Source organism: Capsicum annuum, chromosome 1 (assembly GCF_002878395.1).
Source record: "Capsicum annuum cultivar UCD-10X-F1 chromosome 1, UCD10Xv1.1, whole genome shotgun sequence".
Taxonomy (NCBI): Eukaryota; Viridiplantae; Streptophyta; class Magnoliopsida; order Solanales; family Solanaceae; genus Capsicum; species Capsicum annuum.
Genome location: NC_061111.1, coordinates 129,883,071 through 129,897,921, shown reverse-complemented (window position 1 = coordinate 129,897,921; position 14,851 = coordinate 129,883,071). Strand labels below are relative to the sequence as shown.

At 34.0% G+C, this 14,851-nt stretch overlaps 1 long non-coding RNA gene across 1 annotated transcript; it reads left to right on the top strand.

Annotated features, from left to right (window-relative positions):
- The first annotated feature begins 525 nt into the window (after positions 1-525).
- Positions 526-9,677, top strand: LOC107879419. The gene is made up of 3 exons (XR_001676995.2): positions 526-1,317; positions 3,625-6,971; positions 9,295-9,677. It is a non-coding gene; the product is annotated as an uncharacterized LOC107879419 (long non-coding RNA).
- Positions 9,678-14,851: the final 5,174 nt, after the last annotated feature.

Genomic DNA, 14,851 nt, shown 5'->3' with positions numbered 1-14,851 from the left:
AATTTGATTATTTAAATATTTATTCTATGGAATATTGAATTTTAATCAAGGATTATTTTGAAAATAAATATAATGATTAAAATCTTGATTGTAATATAATTTATTATCAAAATAATTTATTTAGATAAATATGCATTTGATTTTATTAAATTAAGAAGCTCGGGATTAAACAAGGTGTTAATTCATATCAAATTTTGATTTAATTGAGTCAATTTATTAAATTTAGACCTTAATTGAAATTAATTCGACCGTAATTGCAATGCAATTGATCAATTGAATTTTAAATAGGCTAAATTTTAAATACAATTGTCTAAACTTTCCTTTTGGCTAGTTATTGCTATTTAATAAATAACCAAAATAGCCTAATTTACTCATTTCTCCTTTAGTTTCAACAACCCCTTTTAATTAAAATGGGAACCAGCCCAAAAAATTGTACCCAGCCAATTTCGGCCCAACTATATATTAGTCCAATCCAAAGTCACCGACCCAGCCCACCTATCTCTTCTATTTTCTTCAGCAAACTAGTACAACAACTTAAAGCATACAATTCCAACAATTTCAACATCGATCAACACTAACACATCAACGATCTCAACAACCCTAAAGATTCAAACTCGACCTGCATCCACCAACAACCATACTTGCAAACTATCAACAACCCATCTTCCATACCCAGATTGACAACTAGTTAAACCCGAACCAGTTTCAAATCAAAAACCCGACCCGCAATCGATCCCAAACCGCTCATTTTCACTCTTTTATGCGTCACACGATATTGGGTATGAGGAAAGTTCAAGAATTTTCTAGAAGTGCCTAGGTGTCACCCCTAACGGCTAGATGCCGAGAATTTCAGGTTGAATGGTACGAAATCGTACATACTTGCCCGATTTTCATTAGTTCGTGAGGAAAATTACATCCCTTAACTTCTATTTGTTGGCCAATTTGGATTTCATGAAAAAAATCTAAAATTTGCACTGGTTGTGGATGAAAAATACAAGTTGTAGAAGGATTCCAATTTCAAATTTCAGAAGATCTCTATTTTAAAATCTCGAAATTACCCCTATTTGAATTTTTCCCACATCGGTGAGCTCCAAGGGGATGGGATTCTTTCATTTTTCTATAAATAGCCCTCTTTAGAGCAAAAAAGGGGTAAAAAAGAGAGTCTGAAGAGAGGGAAAAAGGAGCTTGAGCAAAACTCAGTAGATTTTTACTAAAAATTTTTAGTCATCAATTCGATCGGAACTCTCAAAAGACTGATTTCTGGTGGTGGTGGAGTCCAACGTCAGCTCGAGATTCTATTTTGCTGCCCCAAAAGAGGTAAACAGACTCTCACCCCTTTTAATTCCACTATTTTCTGCTCCGTCCCCCTTTCTCGGTAGAATTAGTTGTCTATTTAGTAGTAAATCATAAATGAGGCTGGGATTTGTTTGCTATAGATGAAAGTTATGGCCTTAGTATTGTTTGTAATCGTTTGTTTTGTTGAATCTGTATGCACTCCGTGAGTTTCGCTATCGACTACCTTGATTACTGTGTCATAATCGATGGTGATGCTGGTTATCTGCATTCTTTAGCATGAATCAATAACTTGAATACTGTCTAGTTTTTATTTGGTTTTAATGAAGATTAAAAGAGTTGTTTTTCTTTATTATTTATCGAACTGAGGGGGATACGTTGGGGTATGTTGTTGTGAATATTGGTATGATTCATGCTTTAATGTTTGTGGTTCTGTTTGGAATAAATGCGGGCATCTCTTTAAGCTGCTTTATGTTTGAATCTTCAGGTGACTATATGAACTGCTCCAATACCTGAACATTTATTCCTTTCTGTATTCGAATCTACTAAAAGATGTTTTTTTAGTTCTTAAACGTTCCTGCATATCCTAGTCGCTTGTATTATATTCTAGATGATTAAAAGATGGTTACTTCTTGCCTATAAATACCTCTTAATTTTACTTGAGTGTTCCTGTTTCTGAAGGATAGAGTAATCCTTATGACAATTTAAACAACATATTAGGTATATTATGACACACCGCGTTATATGTTTTCTTGTATGAGCTTATGCGATAAGACGTTAATTTGTTGCTTAAGTGTTTCACTGTCAAGTTGTGTATCATATAATGTATTCAAGGATGTGAAGGATAATCCATGCTTTGTGCGGCTGCATATAGCTCTAGGACGATTAAATCTGATATAGTATGGTCGTATCTCAATTGTGTGCAACTCTAGCTGACATTTTCCTCTTAATGTATGCTGTGATTGATCTTATAAAGTGCAAGAGGTGGGTTCTTAGTTGTTTTCTACCTTAAAGTTGTCAACGTTGATGTCTTATGATTCTGTTATCTGCTTTCTAGTCTGCAACTGCGGTGTAGTTGTTGGATGCCACAAATAGTGGAATTTTGTATTTTATTTTGTCATGGACTGATTTGCCATATTCTACCTGAATATTCCTGTCTAGTCTCAATGTTTTAGCGTGGCATTCTCTTTCGATTTGTGTCCCTTGTTTTCTCTTAACCTCACACTTAGTGTGAAGTTATTAATGCCAGTTTAATTGACTATATTGATCTAAGGCGGGCTGCTCCTTAAATCCTCTTGACCTTTAAAAGTTAGTGGAAATAATAGGTGAATGTCCATAATGAGATCGATAGTCTCACGAGTCCTCAAAGATCTTTTCTTTGATTCTTGAAAATTCATTTTGAGTCAGTCGAAGGAAGATAAGGGTGAGGTTATAGCCTAAAACTCTTAATGGTTTCATAAGGCTTTCTGCGTAGGAGGGATATTCTAGCTTGTTTAATGAATTAGCAGATTAGTTGGTTTGAATGTTGACGATAAGTTGTATTTTTTTATTTTATGGATTACGTTGATAAAGGACGTTCGAAATATTTGTTTCCTTGGTGGGTAGTTCTAAATTTTGGAATTCAATTCCATTTGGAAAATTGTAATAACTTATATTGAAATATATTTTTCAAGATAATATTCTCGAATAAAACATAGTATCTACACTACCTGATCATTTTTTGCTTACTAAACTTACTGGATGAGTGAACTAGTCTATTTGAAAATGAAAGAAAATCTAGCCATCAACCAGTGTAGACTTGTTGCCAAAATGAGGACCTGTAACTTTTTGGGCTTACAAAATATGTACAATGCATATTGTTTTATTCTAAATATATGTTCTATATATGTAAGCATGTAATACTATAATCATGTTGGTAAATTGGTTTGCTGATAGTATATATTCATATCTTTCCCCTTTTTTATTCCTAGACTCAGTAAACCTTCTATTTGGATTCCTCATGAAGTCATAACATAGTTGTGAATATGTTATTTTACCAATTTTTCAACTGTTGGCATATAGCTTTTTAGCCTTCTGTTAAATTATCCAATAACAGGAGCATCAAATATTCGAATAGTAGGTGGTTGCTCTTGAATACATTTGCAGGCATTAATTAGTCTCCTTGAATAAGTTTCAGTTAAAAGAAAATAAAAGAAATATTCTCTTTCCATGTCTTTTTTTTAGATGTTAACCTTTGGAGCCTACATTAGTTTATTTATTTTCTTTTCCTTGCATGTGAGTGTCTTTGGGTCCTAAACGGACTTTTCCCCCATGTTTGCCCTATTGCTCCAGAGTCATTCTCAAAGATTAGAAGACAGTCTCATGACGTGTGGATATAAGGAGTTGAAAGAAGAAGAATGGGCTGAAGTCTCGTCCTTAGTGGCAAAGAGACTCGGAAGTCTCATTTTTTATTTTCATTTATTCATTTGTAGTTTTCTTTTTTTTTTATTTATTTATTTCTTTATTTCATTATTTATTCATTTGAGCTTCGAAGCCAAAGTTGTAAATTTAATACAGGTGGAGCGGATTTTGGGCCAAAAAGGCCTGAAAACTAGATTAGGACAGGTGAAATGGGTCGAAAGCTCAATTAGACTAGGATGAGTTTTGTTGATTTGGGTCCAATGACCTAAATCTTTTACTTTCTCCTCTCTTTCATCTTTTATGTCTTTATTTGCTTATTAGTTTTTGTTTAGACTTAGTTAAAATCCTTACGAAGTCGCCTAAATCTATTTCACGCGTCTTTTTTTTTTTTGTAAAATCGATCACTTTTCAACAAATTAATCTTTTTTTTGAAGTTAGTCAAAAGATGTTTCCAAACAGTCCGGATAACTGCAAGTTAGCGGACGTTTTAGGTGACTAACACCTTTCTAAAATGTTAATAGGAATCGCGTATTCAGAATTTTTAACTTCAATGATTTTCCTGATTTGAATCGTCTAAGTATTTTATAAAGGTTTCTTAATGTCTTTTCAAAATTAAGTGGGGAATTTTTTTAAAATTCAAAATTTTCATAAAATAGAAATGGAGACTCTACAGGGGAATTTGAAATTAGGTTCTAACCAAATGTTTGATTTCATCTTTTGATTAATTGTTTATGTGTTTATATGTTTTGATTTTGTGGTATTTAATTATTGCCTTTTGTACAATATTCCTACATTATTTTATAATCTATTTTGTGGTTTCGTGGATGTCCCGGCCTCTGTTATTCAATTCCAAATAATGTGTTGGAAATACAACAATTTATTAACACGTGAGTCGTCTGATGGCTGTTCGTATTTTCTAACCCAAGTCGTGCGCTTGAGAATTTGGTTCAAACTCACTCTCGACACTTAGGATAGAGCGAAACCAAAACCCTATTTTAGGCATGAGCCTAGGACGACCCAATACCCGAGGGGGGTATTGGGATAATTAGAAACTTGCCTTGTGTCTATTGACCTCGAGTTAATTACAGGTGACTTATATTTATGTATTGAAGAAATATATGTTTGTTTAATCTAATCCATTAACCTTTGGGGGGGTGGGGGGTGGGGGTGGGAGAAGACTTGTTTTACTTACTTTTGTATAAGGATGACTCAATTGTACACGGATTGATGAAGGAATTTAAACAAGACAAGAAAGAAATTGATCGATTTGAATAGTTGCGTGGCATCTATGGCATAGTTATACGACAATATCTTGATCATTAACGGATGTCGCCAATAACGAGGAGTGGACAAAGTTAAGAGGCCGAAGGCCGATAGAAGAAGCATTCAGGAACTAGTATCCCCTGCGCGGGACATTACTCTTCTTCTCATGTTATTTTTCCTTTTCCTATAGACTGTATCCATTTTGTGCAACTTTTGTAGGCATTTATGCCATTTATGTATACCTATGAAGGTTTTAGGGGGATAATAAATTGACTTTAAAAAGGCATATATTTTCTTCAAAAGTCATTAGGCCTAAACCCTTGGCTCAAAAGGGTCACCCAATTAGGATGCACGTTTATTACAATAAACTTGTGTAATATAATTGTTTATGTGCTTATACGTGTTATGTTGGCTCGAATCAAAGGCGAATTGATCCAATCTCATTTTTCATAAAACATCTCTACGCAGAAATATACCCCACTATACAAAAGTCTAATCAAACGTACTCCAAGTTTCTCAGAAAAGTCCGCAGTATTTCTTAAAACTTTCAAAATGATCACTACCATTTTTGAAAAATTGATTTTTGAATCAGAAAAAGTCGTTATAGTTTTAAACTACGTAGGGTTTGATTTCTCCCCCGTGAGATTCGTAGGCAGCCTTTCGGCTCGGCCCCCATCTTAAAAAACTCTATTGTCCTCCACTTTCTTAAAGGAAGAAAAAGAGTTGAACTTTCCTGAAAAATTTCACCTATCCATATCATTGAGAAAAATCCTGTTCATTAAAAGTCTCGAGTCATCATTACTTCATGGATCAATTAGCATGAGATAACAAACAAATCTATGTGTTTACTTCCTACCTTATCATCTTGTTTTACTTATTACTAACGAAATTTAACACTTCAACTAAAGGATGATCACCACCATCATCCAACCACATCCCTTTTAGAAGGCATATGAGTATTTTGGGAAATTCAGGTTTCATCTTTGTCTTCGGGATATTTCTAAATTTATGCCGAGGATTACCTTCTCTTTCTTTCAAATTGAAGTGATAGAACACCTAGAGTTTTGAAAATTATGTCCAGGTAAATTCTTATGTATGAATGTGAAGAGTTTCAAGTTCATGATTAAGAGGTTACAAGCCTATTTTTTACAACTACATATTAGCCCTGTCCAAAGCCACCGACTCGGCCCACCTATCTCTTCTATCTTCTTCAGCAAACTAGTACAACAGCTCCAAGTATACAATTCCAATAATTTCAACATCGATCAACACCAATGCATGAAGGATCTCAACAACCCCAAAGATCCAAACTCGACCCGAATCCACCAGCAACCATACTGACAAACCATCAACAACCCGTCTCCCATACCCAGATCAACAACCAGTGAAACCCGAACCAGCTTCAAATAAAAACCCAACCCGAAGTTGATCCCAAATCGCTCATTTTCACTTTTTATGCATCACACGATATTGGGTATGAGGAAAGTCCAAGAATTTTCTAGAAGCACCTAGGTGTCGCCCCTAATGGCTAGATGCCGAGAATTTTGGGATGAATGGTACGAAATCGTACATACTTGCCCGATTCTCATTGGTTCGTGAGGAAAATTGCATCCCTTAAATTCTATTTGTTGGCCAATTTTGGATTTCATGAAAAAAAAATCCAAAATTTACACTGGTTGTGGATGAAAAATCCAAGCTGTAGAAGGATTCCAATTTCAAATTTCAAAATATCTCCATTTTAAAATCCCAAAATTACCCCTATTAGAATTTTTTCTGCATCGGTGATCTCCAAGGGGATGGGATTCTTTCATTCTTCTATAAGTAGCCCTCTTTAGAGCACAAAGGGGGTAAAAAAAAAGAGTCTGAAGAGGGGGAAAAAGGAGTTTGGGCAAAACTCAGTAGATTTTTCTCAAAATTTTTAGTCGTTGATTCGGTCGGAACTCTCGAAGGACTAATTTCTGGTGATAGTGGAGTCAAACGTCAGCTCGAGATTCTGTTTTGCTACCCCAAAAGAGGTAAACACACTCTCACCCCTTTCAATTCCACCATTTTCTGCTCCATCCCCCTTTCTCCATAGAATTAGTTGTCTGTTTAGTAGTAAATCATGAATGAGGTTGGGATTTGTTTGCTATAGATGGCCGTGATGGCCTTAGGATTATTTATAATTATTTTTTTTGCTGAATTAGTATGTACGTTGTGAGTTTCGCTATCGACTACATTGATTAATGTCTCATGATCGATGGTGATGCTGGTTATCTGCAATTCTTTAGCATGAACCAATAACGTGAATACTGTCTAGTTTTCAATTTGGTTTTGATGAAGATTAAAAGAGTTGCTTTGCTTTATTATTTATCGGCCTGAGGGGGATATGTTGTAGTATGTTGTTGTAAATATTGGTATGATTCATGCTTTAATGTTCGTAGTTCTGTTTGGAATAAATGCGGACATTTCTTTAAGCTGCTTTATGTTTGAATCTTTAGGTGACTATATGCTATGATTTATGCACTGCTCCAATACCTGAAAATTTATTCCTTTCTGTATTCGGATAAACTAAAAGATGTTTTTTTTAGTTCTTAGACATTTCTGCATATCCTTGTCGCTTGTATTTTATTCTAGATAATTAAAAGATGGTTACTTCTTGCCTGTAAATACTTCTTAATTTCACACAAGTTTTCCTATTTCTGAAGGATAGGGTAATCCTTATGACAGTTTAAACAACATATTGGGTATATTAAGACACACTGCGCTATATGTTTTCTTGTATGAGCTTATGCGATGAGACGTTAATTTGTTACTTAAGTGTTTCACTATCAATTTGTGAATCATATAATGTATTCGAGGAAGTGAAGAGTAATCCATGCTTTGTGCGGCTGCATATAGCTCTTGGACTATTAAATCTGATATAGTATGTTCGTATCTCGATTGTGTGCAACTCTAACTGATATTTTTCTCTTAATGCATGTTGTGATTGATCTTATAAAGTGCATGAGGTGGGTACTTAGTTGTTTTCAACCTTAAAGTTGTCAACTTTGATATCTTCTGATTCTGTTATCTGCTTTCTAGTTTCCAACTGCTGTGTAGTTGTTGGATGCCACAAATAGTGGAATTTTGTATTTCATTTGTCATGGACTGATTTGCCATATTCTAGCTGAATATTCCTATCTAGTCTCAATGTTCTAGCGTGTCATTCTCTTCTAATTTGTGTTCCTTGTTTTCTCTTAACCTCACGCTTAGTGCGAAGTTATTAATACCGGTTTAATTGACTATATTGATCTGAGGCGGGCTGCTCCTTAAATCCTCTTGACCTTTAAAAGTCGGTGGAAATAATGCGTGAATGTCCATGATGAGATCGATAGTCTCATGAGTCCTCAAAGATCTTTATTTTGATTCTTGAAAATTCATTTTGAGTCGGTCGAAGGGAAGATAAGGGTAAGGTTATAGCCTAAAATTCTTAATGGTTTCATAAGGCATTCTGCATAAGAGGGATATTTTAGCTTGTTTAATGAATTAGCAGATTAGTCGTTTTGAATGTTGACGATAAGTTGTATTTTTTTAATTTATTGATTACGTTGATAAAGAATGTTTGAAATATTTGTTTCCTTGGTGGATAATTCTAAATTTTGGAATTCAATTCCATTTGGAAAATTGTAATAACTTATATTGAAATATATTTTTCAGGATAATATTCCTAAATAAAACATAGTATCTACATGACCTAATCATTTTTTGCTTACTTAACTTACTGGATGAGTGAACTAGTTTATTTGAAAATGAAAGAAAATCTAGCCATCAACCAGTGTGAACTTATTGTCAAAATGAGGACCTGTAACTTTTTGGGCTTACAAAATATGTACAATGCATACTGTTTTATACTAAATATACGTTCTATATATGTAAGCATGTAATACTATAATCATGTTGGTAAATTGGTTCGCTGAAAGTATATATTCGTATCTTTCCCCCTTTTTATTCCTAGACTCGGTAAACTTTCTATTTGGAATCCTCATGAAGACATAACATAGTTGTGAAAATGTTATTTTACCAATTTTTCAACTGTTGGCATTTAGATTTTTAGCCTTCTGTTAAATTATCCAATAATAGGAGCATCAAATATTCGAATAGTAGTTGGTTTCTCTTGAATACATTTGCATGCATTAATTAGTCTCCTTGAATAAGTTTCAGTTAAAAGCAAATAAAAGAAATATTCTCTTTCCATGTCTTTTTTTTTAGATGTTAACATTTGGAGCCTACATTAATTTCTTTATTTTCTTTTCCTTGCATGTGAATGTCTTTGGGTCCTAAATGGACTTTTTCCCCATATTTGCATTATCTATATAGGCCACTGAGGCCCATTGCTCCTGAGTCATTCTCAAAGATTAAAAGACAATCTCATGAATTGTGGATATAAGGAGTCGAAAGAAGAAGAATGGGCTGAAGTTTCATCCTTGAAGTGGTAAAGAGACTCGAAAGTCTCATTTCTTATATTCATTTATTCATCTGTTGTTGTCTTTTTATTATTATTTATTTATTTCTTCATTCTATTATTTATTCATTTGGGTCTCGAAGTCAAAGTTGTAAATTTAATACAGTCGGAGTGGATTTTGGGCCAAAAAGGCCCGAAAACTAGATTTGGACAGGTGAAATGGGTTGAAAGCCAAGTTAGACTAGGACAGGTTTCGTTGATTTGAGCCCAATGACCTAAATCTTTTACTTTCTCCTCCCTTTCCCCTTTTATGTGTTTATTTTCTTATTAGTTTTGTTTATACTTAGTTAAAATCTCTACTAAGTCGCCTAAATTTATTTTACACAAGTCCTTTTTTTTTAAAAATATATCACTTTTCAACAAATTAATCTTTTTTTAAAGTTAGTCAAAAGATGTTTTAAAACAATCCGGTTAACCGTATGTTAGTGGACATTTTAGGTGCCTAACATCTTCCTAAAACGTTAATAGGAACTGCTTAGTCAGAATCTCTAACTTAAACGATTTTCTTGTTTTGAATCATCTAAGTACTTTATAAAGGTTTCTTAATGCCTATTCAAAATTAAGTGGCGATTTTTTTAAAAGTCAAAATTTTCGCAAAACAATCGCGACTTGACATCTTTTGACTAATATTTATGTCTCCATTTAGAAGATTTGAATCTTTTACCCAACTTTTGATCATCACATCTTCAAGGTACTTAGGGTAAAAGTAAGGGGCATTCTATGTCACTACTTTGAATAAGGGCATTCTATGTCACTACTTTGAAGACTTGAACCTTTTATCCAACTTTTGTAACGCCCCGAATTTGGTATCCGAAATGTTATATGATGCTCATGACCCTGAAGGACCACAAGCTAACTCATGACTGATATATTTTATTGAGCACTGAATAATATATTGTAAATATGTGAAATGTACGATGTAAGGCCATAAGGTTCAAAACTGAACTAAAACTGAATATAAAGTAATGTTTGCAATGGGGTATCACAATACCCAAAACTAAAATAATCTGTCTAAAAGCATGTTGTAGTTTGAAAGCCTCTAAACTGTCTGAATAAGGAGTTGATAGGACATGTGCCCAACTAACTTTGACTAATAAAATAAACTAATAATGAAATAATAAAATAATGATCACGTCATCGAAGGATGAGGACTCACTGTTGACTCTAACTGTTAAAACTAGAATGCTACTGATGCTCTATAGCTCGTGCTTCTAAACGTAAAACACTATAGTGCAAATGAGTCAGTGCGATTGAATGTACTAGTATGCATGTGAGGTAGGTCGAATGCATGGGGTCATATGCATGAACATACTAAATAACTATGTAACATGAATATGAGAATACATGCATGAACAAGTAACTGTAACTATGACCATACTAACACTGGTACGGGGTTCTGAGTACTAATTTACTGACATCCGAGTTTACTAACACTGATGACTGAGTCTACTGAAGACTGAGAGATTGATGTTATATTACTGATAAAGGAAAGACTATTTCTGATAGTTCTGATTATGAAGAACTAGTCTGATTGACTGTATCTGACAGTCCAGAAACTGAATACTGATAACATAAGTTTTGTATAACTGATATACTATTATCTGAATAACTGTGTTTGAAAGTCCTATTTCTGATGGAACTAGCTGGGTTTCGTACTGAACTGGGTTGACTGTATCTGACAGTCCTAAAATTAGAAGAACTATTTGAGTTCTATTACTGAAACTGAGACTGTAACTACAACTGTGGGAAGTAGTCATCTAATCGACATGTCCCTAATACGCCATTATGGCTGAGTTGGGGTCCAATCTGTAACCCCAATTGGAAGGTTGTCAATACCGCGCCACTGGTAAGGACAATCTGTGAGTAACCCTCATATAACAGGTAACTCTAGTTAGAACGGTGGGAACCCTCATATAACAGGTTAAGCCACCTTATCTGCCCTTATATAATAGGATGTGATGTCTCAACCTACACTGGCATGTAGTTCTGGAATGCAAGTATTGCTTCTAAGAATCATACCCTTATATAACAGGTGAGTTCCTATCCTTGGGTTTACTCGGTGCTAATTCCTACTCCCATTTGAATAAACACTGAACATGAGTAACTAAACTGGACTAGACTGAGTTCATTAAATTTTGTGGACTGATAAAATGCAACTGAGATCTGATAACTGTCTGAAATTTCTGAGATTACTGGATTACTGAGATTTACTGGAATTTCTGAGATTACTGGATTGATACTGAATTCACTGAGTTTTCCTGAGTTACTTGACTAACTGAGTTCTAGGGATCATGGCTTGACTGAGAGTATCGTGAAAACATGACACTGGCTCTAGGCACATAGCTCAATTGTCGGGTACAAGTACCCCCAGGACTCAATAACATAAAAGTAATTCATGGCATGAATTCTAAATCACAACAATGGCTACATATATATCCATAATCCATTGACTAACACATTTCATCAAACACTTGACATGCATGAACTTGTATATAAATGAGGATTTCACATTATCATACTAGTATGACACTCTTCCTTCATATAGGCATTTAATCAAACATATGGGGAGCATGCTTTGGTTATACAATCATCAACACATCTAATAATCATGGATACATCAATCAACTTGTAAATTGAAGGGTTTATCATGAATATTGCATAATTCATCACATATTAGAATCAATTCTTGTAATTAATAGTCTATAACATGGAACGAAACCAAATAACAACATAAACATCAATTTTTAATTCAATCAAATCATGAACATTCATAAATATACAAATCTTGGATTTTGAAAATAAATTCTTGAGATTCATGGGTAAAAGAGACCCATGAATCAACACATGACATACCTTAGTTCTTGATTTAGAAAAGATTGACGGAGAGACTCTTGAATTTAAGGATTGGATTAGAATCCCCAATTGAAAATCCTAGCTTGTTCTTGAGAGAAACTTGAGATAAATACTATGTTTTGGGTGAAAAAATGGCTGAATCACGTGTTATTGGGTTTAAATAAGGGTGAAAAATTGACCCTTTTAACCCTTGGAAGCGTATTTTAATTCTTGTGAAAATTTCTCAATTTTTATCCTTGGCGCGACGTGCCACTATCACCCCAAGTCACTGAAACTTCCGAATAGGGTCGTTGGGTATTGGTGACAACATCGAAAAATCACTTGTCAAAATTTGATTTTGCACTTATCAAAATTCAAGTGAGGGAAGTCATTTTACCCTTTTGGAATGAAAAACTCCAAAATGTAAGAATCGTGCTCCTCATCTCCAACGTTGATCATTTGTTCGGGTAGTTCGACTTTTATCACATTCACCAAGAATAATATCGAAAAGTGGTTGGAATGAGGTCATCTTCCCAATTCTAGAGTCACATTCTTCTTGACATTCTTACCCCAGAATGAACTAGATTCTTTACAAATGATTTTCTTAGATTTTTCTTTCATCTCAAGTGTCGGTTCTTCAATTTTGGTATCCTTCATTATTTTTAATTCGGTTGGTCGGAAAATCACCAAGACTTATTCCATAACAATCCACCGTCAACCACATGACTTGATATCTTTTCCTTATCAACCTCATTTTGAAGATTGGGTATATCCATGGAACTTGAAAGATTGACCTTCTCACCAATTTTTTTTTTTCACTTTTTGTTTCAAATGCTGCTACGGATTGATGCAAGTGATGAATGTTCTTATCCATTGTAGTCACCCGATCCAAGAGAGTTAGAAGCATTTTTTCAACATTATTTTATCCAACACGTTGTTCTTCCTTTATCACATTATGAGACCTATCAAACTCATAAGAAGAACTAGCATTTTTGTTAGCATAATTAAGGGAGGGGGCATTTGGACAATCACTCCAATGTCCATATCGACCACGACATAAAGAACAATCATACTTCCAATAGGATCAATAAGGTGCACACACCTCTTTACGGGGAGCATATTTATAATTTTTTCAAAAGTGGAATCCATGGACATGGATCATCAAGATAAGATTTGAAACAACCAAACTCATATTCATTCTAAGATGCCATAGTAACATATAAACAAAAACAAAAATCTACCTAACACAAGAAATAAAAGAAAGTCATAAAAAATATTTATAAGTTTGAACCTAAGATACAAGTATTTTGGGGTTTTAAATCTAACTTGTTTAAATAAAAGAAATCAATAACACTAAATATAGAGCAAACAACATATGGATAAAACCAAAAACGAAGATTCTTGGGGTTATACTTTCCTAGGTGTAATTAGTGTATGGGTACATGCAAGTAAGTTCCTATTTTAGTTAATGGATATATGAGTAGGCTAGGTTAGAGGTTTTAGTGTTAGTCTTTCAACAAAACACCAAAATATCCCCCATGGATTCTTTCAAATACCTCATGGGTATGGCAAAATAATCAACCCAAAACCTCAATTAAGCATCCCTTTTTCTAGGATGATGCTTAAGATATAGCATATTCACATACCAACCTTATTTCTAAGATAATGTTAAGGAATAACCTACAATCAATTTCATTGTTCACAAATACATATTATCATATTCCTTTCAAGGATGATGTGTGATTCGAGATAGTTGGGGTTTTCACCCACAACTTTTAACTCAAACAATCAAGTATTAGTGAAACCCAACATCATTACCAATCAATTGGAACTAACAATAAAAACTCACACATACTAGCATCCTACTCAAACATAACCCCAAGATAAAATTTATCTATGCATTGATTTAAAGAGAAGCAAAAGATTACCCATATTTGCATTCAATTCTTTCATTGAAATTTAAGTAGAGTAAACCAAAGCTTCAATTTCAATCTTTAACTAAATTCTCCTATGGATTTTTTACGTACGACTCTCTCCTTAATGTCAAAAACTAAAAATTAGAATTAAGATATATGTTCAAGATTATGGAAATGAGATAAAATATACCCCTATTTAAGCCCCAATTCCACATTTTCCAATTACTACAAAAATGCCACCTTTCCCTTGGTCTCTTTAAGCAAATTACAGTTTTACCCTTAAACTTGTTCCGCCATACTGTGATCACCATCTCTTAACTACGATCGTGATATCACGATCACGATGATTATCTCGTGATCACCATTGGTGACTTGATTGTTGATCGCGATTGCAACCATTAGGCTGTAATTGCGGTAATTAAGGGTCGAGTTTTGGATTGCATTTTAGCTTTTGTAGTTCTTGCTCACATTTCTTATCTTTCACCTATTCCTCAGCTCATTTTTATCAAATTTCCTTAATCATCTTCCCATTTCAACTTTTACCTACACAAATGAAAATTAAGTTAGAAATTTACAACAAATTAATGAAAAAACATGATAATTGAGGTTTAAAAGGTGATAGAAAGTTGATAATTACCGCCAGTGTATATGTTCACATACATGT